We start from the raw sequence: 22500 nt of genomic DNA on the forward strand, positions 1-22500 counted from the left end.
CTCTTCCTTCACTAGCTCCTTTCATTTGCCCTTTTTCCTTTCTTCCTTTCGTTCTTACTCTAATCCTCCCCTCCCTTTCCTTTGATTCAATCCTCCTTACCTCCTACCCCCCCTCCATCCATCTTTCCCTCCCTCCCTCCCTTCATCCATCCATCCTTCCATTCCACTCTCTCACTCACTCCCCTACTCCTCTCTTACTCATTTCCCCTCCTCCTCGTCTCCCTCCCCTCCCCTCCTCTCCCCCTCCTCTCCCCTCCCCTCCCTCCTCTCCTCCTCCCTCCCCTCCCCTCCCCTCCCCTCCTCTCCCCTCCCCCCCACCCCGCGGACCCCATCCGAAGAGCACAAAGGTGGTCCCTTGTGGGTTAACACTGAGGGGACCATGTTTTCCTCGCTGAGAATTCTTGAAGGCTTTTGTTGTAGGTGGGGTGGGTGGGGAGGAGGAGGGAAAGGGAGGGGGAGAAGGAGGAGAGAAAGAGAGAGTGAGACTGGGAGAGAGAGAGAGAGTGGGAGAGAGAGAGAGAGAGAGTGAGAGAGAGAGAGAGAAGAGAGAGAGGGGGAGAGAGAGGGGAGAGTGGGAAGAGAGAGAGAGTGGAGAGGAAGAGAGGGAGAGGAGAGAGAGAGAGAGAGAGAGGAGAGAGAGAGAGAGAGAGAGAGAGAGTGAGAGAAGAGAGGGAGAGTGAGAGAAGAGAAGAGAGAGTGGGAGAGAGAGGGAGGGAGAGAGAGAGAAGAGAGAGTGAGAGAGAGAGAGAGAGAGAGTGAGAGAGAGAGAGAGTGAGAGAGAGAGTGAGAGAGAGAGAGAGAGTGAGAGAGAGAGAGAGAGAGTGAGAGAGAGAGAGAGAGAGAGAGTGGGAGAGAGAAGTGAGAGTGGGAGAGAGAGAGAGAGAGAGAGTGGAAGTGGGAGAGAGAGAGAGAAGAGAGAGAGAGAGAGAGAGAGAGAGAGAGAGAGAGAGAGAGAGAGAGAGAGTGAGAGTGAGTGGGAGAGAGAGTGAGAGTGAGAGTGGGAGAGAGAGTGAAGTAGTGGGAGAGAGAGTAGTGAGGGAGTGAGAGAGAGTGAAAGAGAGAGAGTGGGAGAGAGAGTGAAGAGAGAGAGAGAGAGAGAGTGAGTGAGAGAGAGAGTGAGTGAGAGAGAGAGTGAGAGTGAGTGAGAGAGTGAGAGAGAGTGAATGAGTGAGAGAGAGAGCGAGGGAGGGAGGGAGGGAGGGAGGGGGGAAGGGGGGAGGGAGGGAGTCGAGAAAGGATGTGTGAGGGGAGAAAGGGAAATGTTATCATTAGCAATTGCCATAATGATAAAGAAAATGGACTTAATAATGACAGTGAATGATAATGGTAAATGATAATATTAATAATAATGAGAAAAAATGTGATGATAATGATAGAAATAGAAATCCTCATTACTGTTCTTATCTGTTTATTTATTTTTGTATACCTATTGTCCATTGTATTCTTAATTACAAAGATTTTCCTCTTCTTTCAGGTAAGACGCCCTGCCTCCTGCTTATCCCCCCTCCCCCCTTTCCCCCCTTCCCCCTTCCCCTCTACCCCCCTACCCCCCTTCCCCCTACCCTTCCTTCCCCTTCCCCCTCCCTTTCCCTTCCCCATCCCCTTCCCCCTACCCCTCCTCCTTCCCCCCTTTCCCCCTTTCCCCCATCCCCTCTTCCCCCTACCCCATCCCCTCTTCCCCCTTCCCCTCCTCTTTCCCCCTTCCCCCACCCCCCTCTGCAGTTCTCAGCAAGGAGGAGTAAAGGCAGCAAGGGGAAGCGAATGAGGTAAGAAACGAGGCAAAAAAAAAAAAAAAAAAAAAAAAAAACTCCAGCTTCATTCATCTTTCTGAGAACCTCCTCGCGCGTCCGGGCTGTTGTTTCTTCCTGGAGTTCGGAATGCCGTGTTTATTCATTTATTTATCTCTTTCGAAAGCTTTATTCCGCTTATTCCGCGAGGTAAGGTAAAAATGCGTGTGTGTTTGTTTTTTTCTTGCTTTCTTTTCTTTCTTTCCTTTTTTTCTGGAGAAATTCTTGTCTTAATTTTAGAATGCGTGTTTTTCCTTTCTTGCTTTCTTTCTTTCTTTTTTTTGGGGAAATTCTCGTCTTTATTTAAAAATGCGTGTTTTTTCTTTCTTGCTTTCTTTCTTTCTTTAGGGGAAAAATTTCGTCTTTATTTAAAAATGCGTGTTTTTTCTTTCTTCCTTTCTTGCTTTCTTTTTTTGGGGAGGAAATTCTCGTCTTTATTTAAAAATGCGTGTTTTTTTTTTCTTTCTTGCTTTCTTTTTTGGGGAAAATTCTCGTCTTTATATAAAAATGCGTGTGTGTTTTTTCTTCTTTCTTTCTTTCCTTCTTTTCTGGGGGGAAATTCTCGTCTTTTTTACGTTCATGTTTGTGTATTCATCTACTTTTCTTCGTGATATTTTTTTTAGGCTCGTGGTTGTGTGTGTGGGGGGGGAGGGGGCAGAGTGAGACTCGTGGTTCGGTGTGGTAAGGGGGGTGTTGAATTAGAAAGAGGTGGGGGTGTTGAATGAGAAAGAGGAGGGCGTTGAATTAGAAGAGAGGGGGTTGAATGAGAAAGAGGAGGGGCGTTGAATTAGAAAGAAGGGGGGTTGAATGAGAAAGAGGAGGGGGCGTTGAATTAGAAAGAGTGGGGGGTATCGTTTATCGTATCGCTTACCTTTTAATTACGATAGCCACTTCCCCCGAAAGACAGATTATTGCCTACTAATCACGTTACCCAACCTCTTGTGTCTCAGTGTTGGTAATAGACCAGAGCTGGGGCTGGTGGGTTATCTATTTATTTATTGATTTAAAGAAGGAGAGGGGGAGAGGGTAATTATTATTTAATTATTTTATTTATTTCCTGACAGAGAGAGGGAGGGGGTAATTATTATTTAATTATTTTTATTTATTTCCTGACAAAGAGAGGGAGCGGGTATTTATTTATTTATTTATTTACTGACAGGGAGAGGGAGTGGGTATTTATTTATTTATTTATTTACTGACAGGGAGAGGGAGGGGGTATTTATTTATTTATTTATTTCCTGACAAAGAGAGGGAGGGGGTAAATATTATTTAATTATTTTTATTTATTTTCTGACAAAGAGAGGGAGGGGGTATTTATTTATTTATTTATTTATTTACTGACAGAGAGAGGGAGGGGGTATTTATTTATTTATCTATTTATTTACTGACAGAGAGAGGGGGAGGGAGGACGAGGAGAAGGGGATCTTTTGAAATGTTTTTAATCAAGTAGGAATTTTTTTTCTTTTCTTTTCCTTTTCTTTTTTTTTTATACAGGAAAGGGGATTGTGACTTCGTTTTATTTTTGCTTAATCCACATTTTTTTTTTGTCTCTTATTTCCTGTTTACGTCTTACGATTTATGTGAATCCGGGTATTTATTTATTTATTTATTTACTGACAGGGAGAGGGAGGGGGTATTTATTTATTTATTTATTTCCTGACAAAGAGAGGGAGCGGGTATTTATTTATTTATTTATTTACTGACAGGGAGAGGGAGGGGGTATTTATTTATTTATTTATTTCCTGACAAAGAGAGGGAGGGGGTATTTATTTATTTATTTATTTATTTACTGACAGAGAGAGGGAGGGGGTAAATATTATTTAATTATTTTTATTTATTTCCTGACAAAGAGAGGGAGGGGGTATTTATTTATTTATTTATTTATTTATTTACTGACAGAATTATTTTTATTTATTTTCTGACAAAGAGGGAGGGGGTATTTATTTATTTATTTATTTACTGACAGAGGAGGGGTATTTATTTATTTATCTGTTATTTACTGACAGAGAGAGGGAGGGACAGGAAGGGGATCTTTTGAAATTTTTTTAATCAAGTAGGAAATTTTTTCTTTTTTTTCTTTTTTTTATACAGGAAACCCTTTAAATTTTCTCTTTGTCTACATTTTCATGTCATTTTGTATCATTTCCATTTTTATTTTAATTTTAATTCTTACCCCTTTACGTGTCCTTGCCTTGTTAGTCCTTCCTCTGAAAGAAAAAAGTATCACTATCATCATTATCTTATCTTGCATTACGTATGGTTTATCTTATGTTATCTGTAGTGTGGGAAGTTTAGTTGTTAGTCGTAAATAGCGAATGATGGGTGATTAATACCGTCATCATCATCATTTTCATCAACAGCAGCATTGTTGTTGGCATCTTTTTCTTCGTCTTCTAAGTTATCTTTATCATCATCTTCAACTTCATCATTATCATTATCGTTATCATAATCATCATCATCATCATCACCATCATCATCATCATCATCATCATCATCATCATCATCATCATCATCATCATCATCATCATCATCATCATCATCATCATCCCCACCATCATCATCATCACCATCATCATCATCATTATCATTATCATTATCATCATCATCATCATAACCATCATCATCACTTTATCAACTCGTCATCATCATCCTATGCCATGATGATGATAATGATACTCGTGATCATGATATTGTAGTTAGTAGTAATCGTAAAGATAATGATAGCGACTTTGTGAACAGTGATATAATCTTCAAGAAATGGTTCGCCGAGTGATGCAATTGCAAGGAAAGGTAGTCATGGTTGCGCGAGTCACCATCTTTTTATGTGGTGCTGCACGTCGGGAGCATTGACGTCAGCTCCATCCTGGGAGGCATTTGCATGGCGTCGGATTTTCCTCTTCGTCTTCCTGTTAACCCTTACCCTTCTCTTCCTACTTTTCTTCCTTTTCTTTATCGTAATCCGCTCTTTTTTTTTTGTTTGTTTGTTTGTTGTTTCATACTCATCCTCGTTTTTTTCTTAAACCTTTCTCTTTTTTTCTTCCTCTTCCTTCTTCTCTTAATCCTTATTTTTTCTTCCTTTTGCTCCTCCTCCTCTTTCTCTTAACCCTTCCTTTTTCAGCTTCCTTCTCCTCTTCTTCGTAACCCTTTCCTTTTTCTTCCTCCTCCTCCTCTTTATCTTAACTTTTCTTTTTTCTTCCTCTTCCTCGTAACCCTTTCATTTTTTCTTCTTCCTCCACTTCATCATGTTCTTCATTTTTCCTCTTCTTTATCCCGTGCCTTTTCTTCTTCCTCGATCTCTCTCTGCTATTATTCTGCCGCCTGCTCCTTATCTATTAATATTCTCTCTCCTCTGCCCTTTTCATCTGTTCTACTCCGTCCCTCCTCCTCCTCCTCTACTACCTCCTCGTGTTCTTCCTCCCTCTCCTTCTACTTCTCATTCTCCTCATTCTCTTTCTCCTCCTCCCCTCCTCCACCTCCTCCTCTTCCTTCTATTTTTTCCTTCCTCTTCTCCTCCCTCTTCCTCTACTTCCTCCTCCTCCCTCCTCCTCTGCCTCCTCCCTCCTGCTCTGCCTCGTCCTCCTCCTCCTCCTCCCTCCTCCTCTGCCTCGTCGTCGTCCTCATCCTCCCCCCTCCCCCTCCACCTCCTCTTCCTTCTATTCCTCCTCCTTCATTTTCCTCATCCCCTTCCTCCTCCCTCCTCCTCCTCCTCCTTCTACTCCTCCTCCTCCTCCTCCTATTCCTTCTCCTCTCCTTTATTCCTCCTCCCCTCCTTCTCCCTCCTCCTCCTCCTCCCTCCCCCTCCCTCCTCCCTCCTCCTCTCCCCTCCTCCTCCCCCTTCCTCCTTTCCTTCCTCCTCCCTTCCTCCTCCCTTTATCATCCCCTCCCCCTCCCTCCTCCTCCTCCTCCTCCTTCCTCCTCCTCCAGCTGCTCTTGAAGTAGAACGTAACGCGAGACCAAAGTGTGAAGTGCGCCTCCGACAGATGTTCTCTTCAGTCGTCTCTCTCTCTCCCCCCCCCTCTCTCTCTCTCTCTCTCTCTCTCTCTCTCTCTCTCTCTCTCTCTCTCTCTCTCTCTCTCTCTCTCTCTCTCTCTCTCTCTCTCTCTCTCTCTCTCTCTCCCTCTCTCCCTCTCCCTCTCCCTCTCCCTCTCTCTCTCTCTCTCCTCTTTATCCCCCTTTTCCTCCTCTCTTCCTCTCCCTCTTCCTCTCTTCCTCTCCCTCTTCCTCCCTCCCTCCCTTCCTCTCTCCTCTCCTCCCTCCCTCTCCCTCTTCTCTCCCTCCCTATCTCCCTTTCCTCCTCCCCTCCTTCCTCCCCTCTCTCCTCCCTCCTTCCCCTCCCTCTCCTCCCTCCCTCCCCCTCTCTCCTCCCTCCCTCCCCCTCTCTCTCTCTCCCTCTCCCTCTCTCTCTCTCCCTCTCTCTCTCTCTCTCTCTCTCTCTCTCTCTCTCTCTCTCCTCTCTCTCTCTCTCTCTTTCTCCCTCTCTCTCTCTGCCCCCCCCTCCCTCCGTCCCCCCCTCTCTCTCTCTCTCTCTCTCTCTCCCTCTCTCTCTTTCTTTCTCTTTCATTCTCTCTCTCTCTCTCTCTCTCTCTCTCTCTCTCTCTCTCTCTCTCTCTAACTCATTGACGGCCTGTTATTTGATTCTTGCACAACAATGCCCTGCTTAGTGATTCCCTGGTCATTTATGCCAAGTGCATTGATGCTCTGGTCAGCAATGCCCTTGCCCTTCTCATCAGTACCCAGCTCATTCCAAGCGGATCAGCCTGATGCAGCATCTAAGCCCCCCTGCACATAGCCATTTCCCTTTTCCCTCTTACTTCCTTTTTCTCTTCGCCCTCCCCATTCCCCTTCCCTTCCCTTTCTCCTCCACTTCCGCTTCCCATCCCCATAACCTTTTCGCTTCCCCTCCCCCTCCCCATACCCCTTTCCCTTTTCCTCCCCGTCCCCGTGCCCGTCTCCGCCCCCTCCCCCTCCTCTTCTCCTTCCCCTCCCCTTCCCCTCCCCATGCATGGCCTTGTCTGCTCAGGGTTGTCTCCCGATCGTGTTTTGCTTGCGAATGGCACTCAGCCCCCCCCCCTCATCTACCTCGCATCATTTGGCACCCCATCTGCACCCACTATGCTGCTAGAGAGCTTTTCGGATGCCCAGACAAGTGCCACGCCCCGCGACTGGCAGGAACGGTTGCATAAGGTTGTATAATTGCACGAGACGCCACAGGGCAGGCGTTTGTTTTCATTAGTCGCTTTGTTTTCTTTCGGGGGAGGGGGAGGAGGAAGGGAGGGGGGGAGGCAGCAGGGAAGCCCGAAATAGTCGCGATATTATTCCCTCCCTTTGTTCGAAGTCTCGGGGCGTCAGTAGTAAGGCTGTGGACTTTTCTTCATCCACGAAATGCAGTTGTTAAAAGGGCGACTGGCTCAAAGAACACACCACGGAGAGTGCAGTCACCTTTTGAGGACGTGAAGTTAACAGAGCAGTATCAGAACTGTAGGAAAAAAGGATAGATCAGGTTTAATTATTTCACAACGCAGGAGATGGAATTACATACATCTGTTGCGTTAAAAAAAAAGTTATTAATTTTCACATTTTTTTTCTCTGCATATATGACAATGAACTCTTTAAATCTCGGCGAACAGCGACGTTCCGCCTGGCGCAAGAAACGACACCAGTTGCAGGCATAATAATATCTCTCTTGAAGGTGGGATCCGAGGAAGGGTTCATAAGGTGTGGTACAGAGGCTGTTTTTAGCCCTCGCAGTCACAGGCAAGCCCAGTGCTAGCGAAGTCACCCAAGTCGCGGAAAAGATGGCGCACGGGGCGGCTATATTTTTGGTTACGATTCAGTCAGTTTTGTTTTTCTTTCTTGTGGGAGGTCATTCGTAAGCAAGGTCAGTTGCCTTTGCTTATGACGTGGCGTCAATGTAACCTTTGTGCAAATTTTCTCTCTGGGCTGAGCGAAAGCAGGAGACGACTGCGACGACCCACGTACAGCTTAGCGCCAGCCCTGCGGCTCCGACATCTGCCCCAGGGAAGGCACCTCTGCCAAGGTCGGTTGCAGTATCGTCGTCCTGAGATAAGAGAGATAAGGCCTCTTCATTCACTGCGAGTTCACTGACTTTGCCAAGAGTACTCGACCACAGTAATTCAAAGTTGCGGAGTGCCGCTTCTTTTTCTTCTTCTCCCGCTTCTTCACCCTTTTCTTTTCCCTTCTCTCTTTTCACTTCCCTTCCTGAGTGCGTTTCGAGCTCCCTCGTGCTTGGGGGCGCGACTGCCGTCCTCGCGCTCCACGCGGAGAGAGCGGGATGGCCTCGGGTCCGGCGCAGCGTCTCCGGCGGGCTCTCTCGCGGCCGCGCCGAGGCAGGAACAGGTGTTTGCGTCGCAGAAACTGACGCCGAGATTGCGAATCGCTGGCATTTTTCAGCGTTCACTTTCTCTCGTTTCAGTATTTCTGGACCAGTGCCGTTCAAGATGGACCCTGAGCCGTTTGTCTCGGCGCTCGGCACTATTTCGACGCATAAAGGTTTATAAGCGTAGCACTGCCAAATTCTAATAGTACCGGCGGTACTTCTCATCTTTGCATGATTGCATACGCCCGTGAAGGCGTGCATGCGGGAGACAAAAATGCATAGATATATTACATATATATTTCCGTCCGTCCGTGCGCCCTCTGCATGAATAAACGGCCCTCTCAGGGGAGTGAATGAATGAGCGAGGCGACGGGAGTGAATTGCGCCGGCAACATGGAGATGAAAGCCGCCGCGCAGAATGAGTGCGCATGTGTGTTTATTTTTATGTGTGTGAGAACATTCATTTGTGCGTGCCTGTGTGAGCTTGTGCGTGCGCGGGCGCGTAACTCACCGGACGGCGCCTCAGCTCGGCAGTGGCAATATTTTCACTCTGATTAGCCTGCATAATTGCGTCCGTTTTATAACCTTTCCATCTCTTCGCTCCCCCGCTTACCCCACCCCTTCTCCCTCCCCCTCTTACCCCACCCCCTTCTCCCTCCCACTCTTACCCCACCCCCTTCTCCCTCCCCTCTTACCCCACCCCTTCTCCGTCCCCCTCTTACCCCCACCCCTTCTCCCTCCCCCTCTTACCCCACCCCCTTCTCCCTCCCCCTCTTACCCCACCCCTTCTCCCTCCCCTCTTACCCCACCCTTTCTCCCTCCCCCTCTTACCCCACCCCTTCTCCGTCCCCCTCTTACCCCCACCCCTTCTCCGTCCCCCTCTTACCCCACCCCTTCTCCCTCCCCCTCTTACCCCACCCCTTCTCCCTCCCCCTCTTACCCCCACCCCTTCTCCCTCCCCCTCTTACCCCACCCTTTCTCCCTCCCCCTCTTACCCCACCCCTTCTCCCTCCCCCTCTTACCCCACCCCTTCTCCGTCCCCCTCTTACCCCACCCCTTCTCCCTCCCCCTCTTACCCCACCCCCTTCTCCCTCCCCCTCTTACCCCACCCCTTCTCCCTCCCCTCTTACCCCCACCCCTTCTCCCTCCCCTCTTACCCCACCCCTTTCTCCCTCCCCCTCTTACCCCACCCCTTTCTCCCTCCCCCTCTTACCCCACCCCCTTCTCCCTCCCCCTCTTACCCCAACCCCTTCTCCCTCCCCCTCTTACCCCACCCCTTTCTCCCTCCCCCTCTTATCCCACCCCTTTCTCCCTCCCCCTCTTACCCCACCCTTCTCCCTCCCCCTCTTACCCCACCCCTTTCTCCCTCCCCTCTTACCCCCACCCCTTTCTCCCTCCCCCTCTTACCCCACCCGCTTCTCCCTCCCCCTCTTACCCCACCCTTCTCCCTCCCCCTCTTACCCCAACCCCTTCTCCCTCCCCCTCTTACCCCACCCTTTCTCCCTCCCCCTCTTACCCCACCCCCTTCTCCCTCCCCTCTTACCCCAACCCCTTCTCCCTCCCCCTCTTACCCCACCCCTTTCTCCCTCCCCCTCTTACCCCACCCCTTTCTCCCTCCCCTCTTACCCCACCCGCTTCTCCCTCCCCCTCTTACCCCACCCCCTTCTCCCTCCTCCTCTTACCCCACCCACTTCTCCCTCCCCCTCTTATCACTACCTTCCTCCTCCTCCTTTAGCTTCCCTTCCCCCACGTTTGAATTTATTTATGGACGAAGGAGGCTAAATTCGATTCGATTCAAGGTCAGAGGGTTTGCTCTCAGGAAGACGAAGAGGTTCAAGGGTAAATATTTTTGTGTATGTGTGTGTGCGTGTGCATGCGCTTTCGTTTGACTCTTATCCACTTTCTTTCCTCCCCCCCCATTCCTCTCTCTCTCCCTCTCCCTCTCCCTCCCCCCCTCTCTCTCCCTCTCTCTCGCTCTTTCTCTCCCTCTCCCTCTCCCTCCCTCTCTCTCGCTCTTTCTCTCCCTCTCCCTCCCCTCCCTCTCTCTCGCTCTCTCTCTCTCTTTCCCCGTCCCTTCTCCCTCTCTTCCTCTTTGCCTCCAACTCCAACGCCAACTCCCTTTGCCTTCTCGCTCTTCCTCCATCTTCTCCCTTATTGCTTCTCTCATTCACCTTTATTTCCCTTTCTCCCTCTCCCCTCCCTTCCTCCATCTCGCTATATCTCGTTCTTTCTCTCCTTCATTCCTCACTCCCAGTCTCTTTCCTTCCCTCCTTCTTTGCCTCTTTCCATCTCCCTTTCCCTCTCTTTGGTTCCCACGCAACAAATCCGCGAACGGGCGAGGAGGAGGGGGGGGGGAGGGGGGGAAAGGGGGGGGCGCTCAACAGGTCATGATGAAGAGCTTAAAACCTTTGATAAGCGGAGCGATACGGGGAAGTGTGGTCGGCGCCTAGTGGATGGGGCCTGGCGACGGGAGGTGGGAGGGTGGGAGGAGGGGAGGAGGCGGTGGTGGTGGAGGTGGAGATGGGAGGTGGTGGTGGTGGAAGTGGGAGATGGAAAATGGGAGATGGGAGGTGGTGGTGGGAGGTGGTGGCGACGAGAGGTGGGGGTGGAGGTGGGAGGTGGGAGGTGGGAGGTGGTGGTGGAGGTGGGAGGTGGGAGGTGGAGGTGGGAGGTGGGAGGTGGAGGTGGGAGGTGGGAGGTGGAGGTGGGAGGTGGGAGGTGGGAGGTGGGTGGGAGGTGGGAGGGTGGAGGAGGAGGAGGGAGGAGGTGGGAGGTGGGAGGTGGAGTGGAGGTGGGAGGTGGAGAGGAGGTGGGAGGTGGGAGGTGGGAGGTGGGAGGTGGGAGGTGGGAGGTGGTGGTGGAGGTGGGAGGTGGAGGTGGGAGGTGGGAGGTGGTGGTGGAGGTGGGAGGTGGAGGTGGGAGGTGGAGGTGGGAGGTGGAGGTGGGAGGGGGGAGGTGGGAGGTGGGAGGTGGGAGGTGGAAGGAGGAGGTGGGAGGTGGGAGGTGGAGGATGGAGGTGGGAGGAGGAGGAGAGGGGAGAGGAGGAGAGGTGGAGGGGAAGTGGAAGTGGGAGGTGGGGATAAGAAATGAGTGGATGAGATAGTGGAAAGTGGAGGAGGGGTTGCGGAGAGAAAAAAAAGAAAGACTGAAGAAAACAAGCAAACAGGCGTTGAAAGAAGAAACGATAAGAAAAAAAGAGAAAATGAAGAATAGTAATAAATAAGGAGGAAAGAAGAGATTCGTATGAGGGGATTCAATCTATGAAAAAGATATAAAGTTCAGTCCTTTAACGTCTCAAGATTAGATAATTATGAATGAACATAGAGGGTTCAATCGGTAGCATTTCAAGATAAGATTGCTTCGAATGCGTATAAGGGATTCAGCCTACAAGATCTTATGAGACGAAGGGATTTAAGACTGTGTGAAAAGGATTTAATTAATCCATGAAAAATAATTCAGGACTCAGATTTTGAAGTTTTCATGGCGGTCGTAGTCCACAAGATGTGAAGAAAGGGATTTACAAATTAGATGAACAAGAAAATAGACAAGAAAGGTTAAGATTGAGGGGAGAGAGAGAGAGAGAGAGAGAGAGAGAGAGAGAGAGAGAGAGAGAGAAAGAAAGAAAGAAAGAAAGAAAGAAAGAAAGAAAGAAAGAAAGAAAGTTAGAGAAAGAAAGAAAGAAAGAAAGATAGAAAATAGAGAGAGAGAGAGAGAGAGAGAGAGAGAGAGATAGAGATAGAGAGAGAGAGAGAGAAAGAAAGAGATAGAGAGAGAGAAAGAAAGAGATAGAGAGAGAGAAGGAAGAGAAAAAAATGAATATAAAAGTAATATCGTTGCAAATGTCACCAGCATTGATGAGCGGTTACAGCGTTGCAAAGGGCGGGGCGACGTCAGACGGGGGGGGGGGGGGGGGGCCAGGCTGACCCACATCGGGCGTCGCAGGGGAGCCACCGGAAGCCCCCCCCCCCCCGCCGTCCGCCCGCAGATAAACGGATCTCAGAGGACTCGGGGGCGCTGGGACTCGCACGCCCTCCTCATTCTAGGATTCCCCTCCTCCTCCTTCTTCTTCTTCTCCCCCTCCTCCTTCTTCTCCTTCTCCTCCTCCTCCTCACCTCCTCCTCTTCCGCCTCTTGCTTCTCCTCCCTCCCTCCTCCTCCTCCGTCTCCTGTTCCTCCTTCTTCTTCTTCTTCTTCTTCTTCTTCTTCTTCTTCTCCTCCTCCTCCCTCCTCCTCCTCTTCCTCCTCCCTACTCCCTACTCCTGCTACTCCTCTTCCCTCCTCCTCCCTCCACCTCCTGTTACTCCTCCTCCTCCTCCTCCTGCTACTCCTCCTCCGCCTCCTGTTACTCCTCCTCCTCCTTGTCCAGCTCCTTCTTTTCCATTTCCTTCTCCTCCTCCTCCTCCTCTTTCTTCTTCCCCTCCTTTCATTTTTTTCTTTTTCTTTTTCTTCTCTCTCTCTCTTTTTTCTTCTACTCTATTTTCTTCTTCTAATTCTTTTCCTTCTCCTCTTCCTTTCTTCTTTTTCTTCTTCTTCTCCTCCTCCTTTTCTTCTCCTTCTTCATTCACCTTTTCCTTTTTTCTTCTCTGCCTTCTTCTCCTTCTATGTATTCTTCGTTTTCTTCTTTTTTTCTCCTCCTCTTCCTTCCTCTTCTTCTTCTGTTCTTCGTCTTCATCTTCATCGCCCTGCCCCCCCCCTCGCCTAACCCTCTTTTCCTTCCTCTTCACCTTCTGTCTGTCTCCCTTTTTCCCTTTCCTTTGTCGCTTTATCTCCAACCCTTTTCCCTCGTTCGCCCACGCACACCCCCTCGGGTTATGCTCTCACGCCCACGCCTAAATTGGAGGTTAACCTTGATTCATACAGCGGGGGTAAGGGGGTGAGGGGGGAGGGGGAGGGGGAGGGGTGAGACGCAGGTAAGGTAGTCGCGTCTCGGAGTTGCCAAGTCGTCGACTTTTTGTGCGTGTTATTTGAACTTTTTTTTTCGAAGAGATCAGTATAGTTAGTATTATTGTTTTGTTTATTTTGTTTGTATATTGTTTCGTTTTCGTTTTTTTCTTGTCTTTGTTTCTTGCATTTCTTTTCCGCGACGCTTTTTGTTTGTCGCTTTTAACATACTGAACGTTTTTGTCATTGTTATATTTCTCGTCTTCGTTATCATCATCATCATCTTTATCACGGTCTTCACCCTTGTCATCGTTGTCTTCGGTAACATCAACATTTTAATGATCATCGTTTTCTTTCTGTTAGTGTGTATGAATGTATGTGTTTGTTTGTGTTTGTTTGTTTTGTGTGCGTGTGTTTGCTGGTTTGTGCGCGTGTGTTTGTTTGTTTTCGTTTGTTTCTTTATATGTCCATGCGTGTGTTTGTGCTCCCATTCATAGATTCGCATGCTCGTGTGGTTGTCCGCCCGCGTACGCCCTGTGCCTTGTCCTCGCGCCCATAGTGTGTACGCCTGTAATGAGTCGGTGTCCGCGAAGGTCTCCAGAGGCGGCGCGAGCCTTCCTGCCTGCGTGGGGTCGGGTGGTCGGGTCGCGTGGTTGGGTCGGGTGGTCGGGTCGCGTGGTTGGGTCGGGTGGTCGGGTCGGGTCGGGTCGGGTGGTCGGGTCGGGTCGGGTGGTCGGGTCGGGTCGGGTGGTCGGGCGTTCGGCACCGGGTTCGGGAGACGAGTGACGGAGACATATGCAGGGAGAGAGAGAGAGAGAGGAAGAGAGTGAGAGAGTGAGAGCGAGAGGAAGACAGTGAAAGAGAGTGATAGAGGGCAAGAGAGTGAGAGAGAGGGAAAGAGAGTGAGAGAGAGGGAAAGAGAGTGAGAGAGAGGGGAAGAGAGTGAGTGAGATAGAGAGGGAAGTAGAGAGAGTGAGATAGAGAGGGAAAGAGAAAGAGAGTGAGATAGAGAGGGAAAAAGAGAGAGAGTGAGATAGAGAGGGAAAAAGAGAGAGTGAGATAGAGAGGGGAAAAGAGAGAGAGTGAGATAGAGAGGGAAAGAGAAAGAGAGTGAGATAGAGAGGGAAAAAGAGAGAGTGAGATAGAGAGGGAAAAAGAGAGAGAGTGAGATAGAGAGGGAAAAAGAGAGAGAGTGAGATAGAGAGGGAAAAAGAGAGAGAGTGAGATAGAGAAGGAAAAGAGAGAGAGTGAGATAGAGAGAGAAAAAGAGAGAGAGTGAGATAGAGAGGGAAAAAGAGAGAGAGTGAGATAGAGAGGGAAAAAGAGAGAGAGAGTGAGATAGAGAGGGAAAGAGAGAGAGTGAGATAGAGAAGGAAAAAGAGAGTGAGATAGAGAGGGAAAAAGAGAGAGAGTGAGATAGAGAAGGAAAAAGATAGAGAGTGAGATAGAGAGGGAAAAAGAGAGAGAGTGAGATAGAGAGGGAAAAAGAGAGAGAGTGAGATAGAAAGGGGAAAAGAGAGAGAGTGAGATAGAAAGGGGAAAAGAGAGAGAGTGAGATAGAGAGGGAAAAAAGAGAGAGTGAGATAGAGAGGGAAAAAGAGAGAGAGTGAGATAGAGAGGGAAAAAGAGAGAGAGTGAGATAGAGAGGGAAAAAGAGAGAGAGTGAGATAGAGAGGGAAAAAGAGAGAGTGAGATAGAGAGGGAAAAAGAGAGAGTGTGAGATAGAAAGGGAAAAAGAGAGAGAGTGAGATAGAGAGGAAAAAAGAGAGAGTGAGATAGAGGAAAAAGAGGGAAAGAGAGAGAGAGTGAGATAGAGAGGGAAAGAGAGAGAGAGTGAGATAGAGAGGGAAAGAGAGAGAGAGAGAGAGTGATATGGAGAGGAAAAAGAGAGAGAGTGAGATAGAGAGGGAAAGAAAAAGAGAGAGTGAGATAGAGAGTGAGAAAGATAGAGGGAAAGAGAGAGAGAGAGTGAGATAGAGAGAGGGAAAGAGAGAGAGAGAGAAAGTGAGAGAGAGAGAAATTGTGACAGTGAGAGAAAGAGTGAGTGAGAGAGAGAGAGAAATAGAGAGAGAGAGAGATGGGGATGCGGGAGGGAGGGAGGCAGGGGAGGAGAGGAGAGAACGTAGGGGGAGGGGAGAGGAGGGGAGGCGGGGAGGCGGGAGGCGGGAGGAACGCGGCGCTACTCCTGTCTGGCCTGACATGAGTCAGTTGTGCTCTGACTTTAAGCGGGTGAAGATCGCCGTCTGTCGTGCGCGTGTGGCGTCTCGTGGCGGCCCTTCGTATCCGCATTGGTGATCCATCTCGCACACCCTTGTGTCTCGGTGCGTGATCCCTTCGGGGCAAGAAAGTGACGTGGTGGGCGTGGTGTAAGAGAAGGGGAGGTTGGGGGATTGTTGTCTTAGAAGATGGAAAAAAGAGAGATGAGAAAAAAAATCGGGATTAAAAGGGAGTAAGGGAGGTGGAGGAGGAGGAGGAGGGGGGGAAGAGAAATTTGCCCAGCAGTGTCGTGTTTTGAGGGTGCTGTTGCTGGTAATGATGTTACGATTATCCGCTCTTTGTCTGTGTGTCTATCTCTCCCACCTTTCTCTTCTCGTCTCTCGTCTCCCCTTCCTCTCTCAGGCAAGTCCGGTGTTGCAATGGAGAACAAAGTGGGGGTTGGGAGGGGAAAAAAGATAGTGAGAGACAGATAGATAAAAAGAGAGAGAGAGGAACAAAGACGAAAGAGAGAGGAAGAAAAAGCGAGAGAGAGAGAGAGAGAGAGAGAGAAGGTGGCGGCGGTTTGGAGGAAAATGTGCAGTGTGTGGCGGTAACTGTGCTGGCAGTGCGTATTACGAGACAGAAATAAAAAAAGAGAACAATGGTTACAAAAAAAAGCGGTGCAGAGCATAGTAGCAGTGAAACCGCCTCGACGGACACTCGACGCACACGAACTCATATGCGCACACACTCGGATTTGCACTCAGTTTGCACTCATTTTTTTGCACTCGCTCATAATCGTTCTCATTCTCACACCGCTCTCTTTCTCACGTGAACGACCACGCACACTCCTTATTTCTCACGCTAAAGAGTGTGAATACTCTCTCTCTCTCTCTCTCTCTCATTCTCTCTCTCTCTCTCTCTCTCTCTCTCTCTCTCTCTCTCTCTCTCTCTCTCTCTCTCTCTCTCTCTCTCTCTCTCTCTCTCTCTCTCTCTCTCTCTCTATCCCATTCCTCTCTCTCTCTCCAATTCCTCTCTCTCTCTCCCATTCCTCCCTCCCCCTCTCTCTCTCTCTCATTACTTACTTTGTTGCTCAAAAACTGCATCCTATCGATCAACTAACACTGTCCAGAGACCAGCACTTATTGATAATATTAATTTTATCATAGACACTGGTCTTGTCTTCGATATGATTAGGGATATAAAAGGTTTTTTTTTACCAACTAGATGCTATGTGAATAATGTATGCATAATGACAGCCCTTCAGGCATGTAGAACTAATGTTTGACCAATAGCCCTTTACATAAATATAAGCATAGCCAGTTGGATAGATGCGGTAGCATCTTACCCTGGCTTTTTACAGGGCATGTCCACTGTTCTGTAAATAAATATTATCAAATCAAATCTCTCTCTCTCTCTCTCTCTCTCTCTCTCTCTCTCTCTCTCTCTCTCTCTCTCTCTCTCTCTCTCTCTCTCTCTCTCTCTCTCTCTCTCTCTCTTTCTCTCTCTCTGCCTTTCTCTTTCTCTCTATCCCTCCCTCCCTTCCTCCCTCCCACCTTATCCCCCTCTCCTTCCTCTGCTTCGCTTCCCTCTCCCTCTCCTCTTCCATCTCCCTTTCTTTCTCATTTCTCTACTCTCCCTCTCCCTCTCTCCCCTCCTCTTCGCTTCTCCTCCCCTCCCCTTTGCTGACTCCTTCCCGTACTACCACACCATAAAATCACTCACGCGCGCGCGTATATTCACACACGCGCACACGGTCATACGCACACACACACCCACACGCATTCACACGCACTCACACGCACACGCACTCACACGCACACGCACTCAGACGCACACGCACACGCACTCACACCTCATGTTCCAGCTGATTGGCACAACCCATTCCATCAGTTTATTTGTCCACCCACGCAGTGTTGAAATTAGTGTGGCAGCCAGACCTTATGAAAAAGGAAAAAAGTGTGCTTCTGACGAAAATGAAGAAGAAAAATGTGTAAGCAGTAAGTTCACTTGAAGAAGATGGTGTACTTGTTTACACAAAGAAAACGTTTTGACTGTATTTGTTTGTATGATTTTTGCGTTTCAAGGAATATTAAAATGTGTGACCAGTAAGTGTTTTTGAGGCAATATTGTACTTGTTTGATTCCTGTTTGTTTTACACATACAGGTGTATATGTGTGTTATCCATATATATGTGTTTTTCAAGACATGTTTGGGATACAAATACCTGCTACTACCCGCCCCCCACCTCTTCCTGCTCCTCCTAATTGTTTGTGCTCTTGTCTCCATTTCCTTCTTCCCGCTTTCATCTCCCTTTTCTCACTTTTTTTTCTTTCTTTCAGTCATACTCTCCTTACCGTTATTCCTATCAACAGGTGAACAGTTTTTTGAGTGACAAGCTAGGGTTGTAGGAATGGTTTCTTGCTGAAGTCTATTGTTTTTGCGTGAATATTTGTATTTTTTCTTCTTTTTTTGTTCATCTCTCTTTCTTTCTTTCTCTCTCTCTCTCTCTCTCTCTCTCTCTCTCTCCCCCCCCCCCCTCTGTCTCTCTCTCTCTCTCTCTCTCTCTCTCTCTCTCTCTCTCTCTCTCTGTCTTCCTCTCGCTCTCTCTCTCTCTCCCTCTCTCTCTCTCTCTCTCATACACACGCACGCGCGTGCGCACGCATACAAACACACACACACACGCATACACATACACACAAACACACACACATAGACACACACACACATACACACACACAGACACACATACACACACACATACACACACACACACACACAAACACACAAACACATACAAACACAAACACAAACACACAAACACAAACACACACACACAAACACACACACACACAAACACACACACACACACACACACACACACACACACACACACACACACACACACACACACACACACACACACACACACACACACACACACACACACATGCGCGATCTAACGGGCACACACACTGTACCCTATGTCAAACTGATGTCAGGATGCACCAAAGTACATGAGTCACACGCACACTCATAAAACATGAGGAAGCGATACTGGAACAGGGACAGACGGAGACTCCTCTGTCAGAGAGTGAGAAAAAAGAGATGAGAGAGAGGGAGAGAGAGAGAGAGAGAGAGAGATAGACAGAGCGAGACAGAGAGATAGACAGAGAGAGAAGGGGGAGACAGAGAGAGAAAGAGAGGGAGGGAGGGAGGGAGAAAGAGAGAGAGATACAGACATTAGAGAGAGGGAGATAGAGAGAGAGATAGAGAAAAAGTAAAGGGTTATTTGTTCAAATGAAGAACACACACATACGGCCAGACGAGGGGAAGGGGGGGGGATTGATGTGTGTGCGTGGGGAGGGGGGAGGGGGAGGTGAAGCAGAAACCGGCTGGTGTATCCCGACCTAAAAGAAGACGCCGATGCATGACCAAGCTCCAAGGGCGGCGGAGAATCATGCACCACGGAAAATCATGCACGACCGTTGATCCAAAAGCCCCCCCCTCCCTCCTAACCACCCCCGTGCCTGTCCCTCCCCCTAACCCCCCTTGTGCCTGTCCCTCCCCTAACCCCCCCCTGTGCCTGTCCCTCCTAAACACCCCCTCCCCCTGTGCCTGTCCCTCGCCCCCTACCCCCCCCCCTCCTGTGCCTGTCCATCCCTCCCTAAACACCCCCTACCCCCTGTGCCTGTCCCTCCCCTCCTAAACCCCCTCCCTCCTGTGCCTGTCCATCCCCTCCTAAACACACACACCCCCTGTACCTGTCCCCCCTCCTCCCCCTGTGCCTGTCCCTCCCCCTAAACACCCCCCTCTCCCTCCCCTCCCTGTGCCTGTCCCTCCCCTAAGCCCCCCCTGTGCCTGCCTCGGATCGCGCGCGTGTGTTTGCGTCCGTGCTTGGGGCTCGTGCGGGAGGGCTTGACCGCAGTCAACGCACTGGACATAGCGGTCGTGCGGTTCTCATTGCACGGCCCTGCGGTACGCCGTTACCTAAGAGCGCTCCTTTTGTATTTTCCTTTCTCTACTTTCCTTGCCTTTTTGGGGGGTTTAATTCGCTTATTTCTTAAATTTTTGTTTTCTCTCTCTCTCTCTCTTGTTTGCTTTCCAATTCCCCCTTTGCTTCGTCGTCGTTACCGTATCTTTAGCATTATCTCCATCACCATCTTTACTTCCGTCATCATTATTACCGTTATTCCTTTTTATCAGTTTGCGACTCTGACATGACAATTATCAGTATTGTTGCTGTTATTGTTGTTAGTTCTTCAGGTGTATACTTAACCCTAATCGTGATTAGAGGAAGAGGAAGATTCATGCACCAGGCTTTCTTTCTTTCCTTTCTTTGCCTATCATTTTCTTTCCTTCTTGTTTCTTTCCCCTCATCATCTTCGGTTCCTTCCCCTCCTCCTTCCTTGTTGTTGTTTTTTTCCTTTTTCATATCCTGCCCTTCTTCCTTTTTTCTTTTGTTTACCTCCTACTTCTCTCCTTTTCTTCTTTTCTCCTTTTGTTTCTTCATTTCTTCCTGCCTTCATCATTTCTTTCCTTTCTTCCCTCTTTCCTCCCTGTCTTCCTTAATTTCTTCATTTTGTTTACTTTTTAGCATCCCTCGTTTTCTGTACACCGTCCGTTATCTTTTTTTTTCCTTTTTTTCCCTTTCATCCTTCCTCTCCTCTTTTCTTCCTCATATTCTTTCCTTTTCTCTTCATTTCCCCCTTTTCCTTCTTTTCATCCTTCCTCTCCTCTTCTCTTCCCCATTTCCCTTTCTCTCATCCTTCCTCTCCTTTTCTCTTCCCCCATTTTCCTTCCTATCATCCTCCTTCTTCCTTTCTCTTGTTCATTTTCCTTCGTATCTTTCAATCGTCTCTTCCCTTGCGACACGAGACGGAGGCTGGATGGAGGGAGACAGAGCAGCTCGCTCGCCTCCTCTGAAACGCGATAGCAACGTCTCACACGCACACCCAGACACAGGAAGAGAGGGAGAGGGAGAGAGTGAAGATGAGGAAGGGGGGAGAGGGAGAGGGAGAGAGTGAAGATGAGGAAGGGGGGAGAGGGAGAGAGGGAGAGAGTGAAGATGAGGAGGGGGGAGTGAAGATGAGGATGGGGGAGAGAGGGGGAGAGGGAAGAGTGAAGATGAGGATGAGGGAGAGAAGGGGGAGAGGGAGAGAGTGAAGATGAGGATGAGGGAGAGAAGGGGGAGAGGGAGAGGGAGAGAGTGAAGATGAGGATGAGGAGAGAAGGGGGAGAGGGAGAGGGAGAGAGTGAAGATGAGGGATGAGGGAGAGAATGGGGGAGAGGAGAGAGTGAAGATGAGGATGGGAGAGAGAAGGGGGAGTTAAGGAATGAGAGGGAGAGGGGGAGAAAGAGAGAGAGGCGGGAGGGAGAGGGGGAGGGAGGTAGGAATTTGTTTTGCTTCGTGTCATTGCCAGATGAAACAATTATTCGGTTTGGGAAGGTCGGGTACGGGGCTGAGTGGTGGCGGGATGATGGAAAAGTTGCAAAGAAGAGGAAGAGGAAGGGGCAGAGGGAGAGGGAGAGAGTACGGAAGTAAAGAGCGAGAAAGTAGGGAGAGAGAGAAGAGAGGAGAGAGAAGGAGAGGAGAGAGAAGAGAAGAGAGAGAGGAGAGAGAAGAGATGAGAGAGAAGAGAGGAAGAGAAGAGGATAGAGAAGAGAGGAGAGAGAGAGGGATAGAGAAGAGAGGAGGAGAGAGAGAGAGGAGAGAGGAGAGAGAGAGAGAGAGAGAGAGAGAGAGAGAGAGAGAGAGAAGAGAGGAGAGAGAGAGAGAGAGAGAGGGAGAGAAGAGGAGGAGAGAGAGGGCAGTGAAGAGAAAGAGAGAAGAGAGGGAGAGGAGAGAGAGAGGAGAGAGAGTGAGAGAGTGTGTGAGTGGTGAGAGAGTGTGTGAGTGAGTGAGAGAGTGTGTGAGTGAGTGGTGAGTGGTGGTGAGTGAGTGAGTGAGTGAGTGAGTGGTGAGTGGTGAGTGAGTGAGTGAGTGGTGAGTGAGTGAGTGAGTGAGTGAGTGAGTGAGTGAGTGAGGAGAGAGAGAGAGAGAGAGAGAGAGAGAGAGAGAGAGAGAGAGAGAGAGAACAGCACGAATGCCCTTCCAGACAGAGTGCAGCCAGATGGTTTTGTTGGGTTCATCAGGTACAAGCGAATTTCCTATCGTTATAATTTTTTTTTTTCAATCGCCCCCTCCCCTCACCCCCACCCCCACCCCCTACTATCGTAAACCTGTTGTGTGATCAAAGAAAGCGATGCGCCCTCCCTACCCCCATTCCCCTTCCCCCCGTCCCTAGTGCCCCCCCTCACTTACGAAAAAAAAATTGATAAGTGAACATAGTCATTAGATGACGGGCACTTATTTGAAGCGCTGCGGTTGGGGAGGAGAAGGGGAAGGCGAGGTTGGACAGAGGGGAGGGAAGGGAGAAGGGAGGGGGAAGAGAAGGGGAAGGCGAGGTTATACAGAGGGGAGGGAAGGGAGAAGGGGAAGGCGAGGTTGGACAGAGGGGAGGGAAGGGAGAAGGGAGGGGGAAGAGAAGGGGAAGGCTAGGTTATACAGAGGAGGGAAGGGAGAAGGGGAAGGCGAGGTTGGACAGAGGGAGGGAAGGGAGAAGGGAGGGGAAGAGAAGGGGAAGGCGAGGTTATACAGAGGGGAGGGAAGGGAGAAGGGGAAGGCGAGGTTGGACAGAGGGAGGGAAGGGAGAAGGGAGGGAAGAGAAGGGAAGGCGAGGTTATGACAGAGGGAGGGAAGGGAGAAGGGAAGGCGAGGTTGGACAGAGGGGAGGGAAGGGAGAAGGGAGGGGGAAGAGAGGGGAAGGCGAGGTTATACAGAGGGAGGGAAGGGAGAAGGGGAAGGCGAGGTTGGACAGAGGGAGGGAAGGGAGAAGGGAGGGGAAGAGAAGGGGAAGGCGAGGTTATACAGAGGGAGGGAAGGGAGAAGGGGAAGGCGAGGTTGGACAGAGGGAGGGAAGGGAGAAGGGAGGGGGAAGAGAAGGGAAGGCGAGGTTATACAGAGGGGAGGGAAGGGAGAAGGGGAAGGCAGGTTGGACAGAGGGGAGGAAGGGAGAAGGGAGAAGGGGGAGGAAGCGAGGTTGGACAGAGGAGAGGGAGAGAGAAGGGAGAAGGAACAGGAGGGGAGAAGAAAGAGAAGGAGGAAGGAAAATGAAGTGAGAGAGAAAGTGAGAGAAGCAATGAATAAAGGGGGAGGAAGTGAGAAGGAATAGGGGGGTAAAGAAGAGGGTGGAAGGGAGAAGAGAGGAAACAAAGATAAGAGGAAAAGTTATAAGAATAGCGAGAGCCTTGAGGTGAA

At 49.5% G+C, this 22500-nt stretch overlaps 1 protein-coding gene across 8 annotated transcripts in view; it reads left to right on the forward strand.

Annotated features, from left to right (window-relative positions):
* The window catches only part of Pde11 (Phosphodiesterase 11), a 353946-nt gene that overhangs the window by 211981 nt on the left and 119465 nt on the right, over positions 1–22500 (forward strand). For 4 of the 8 annotated variants that reach the window (XM_070139122.1, XM_070139129.1, XM_070139126.1 and 1 more), the window contains exon 1: positions 15180–15325. The exons of 1 other annotated variant lie outside the window; for it this stretch is intronic. The gene's annotated coding sequence lies outside the window, so the exon portion shown is untranslated. Of the gene's footprint in view, positions 1–15179; positions 15326–22500 lie in introns of those variants that run through there. 3 more of the 8 variants (XM_070139123.1, XM_070139124.1, XM_070139125.1) reach the window with 3 other exon arrangements.

Source organism: Penaeus vannamei, chromosome 25, assembly GCF_042767895.1.
Source record: "Penaeus vannamei isolate JL-2024 chromosome 25, ASM4276789v1, whole genome shotgun sequence".
Classification (NCBI taxonomy): domain Eukaryota; kingdom Metazoa; phylum Arthropoda; class Malacostraca; order Decapoda; family Penaeidae; genus Penaeus; species Penaeus vannamei.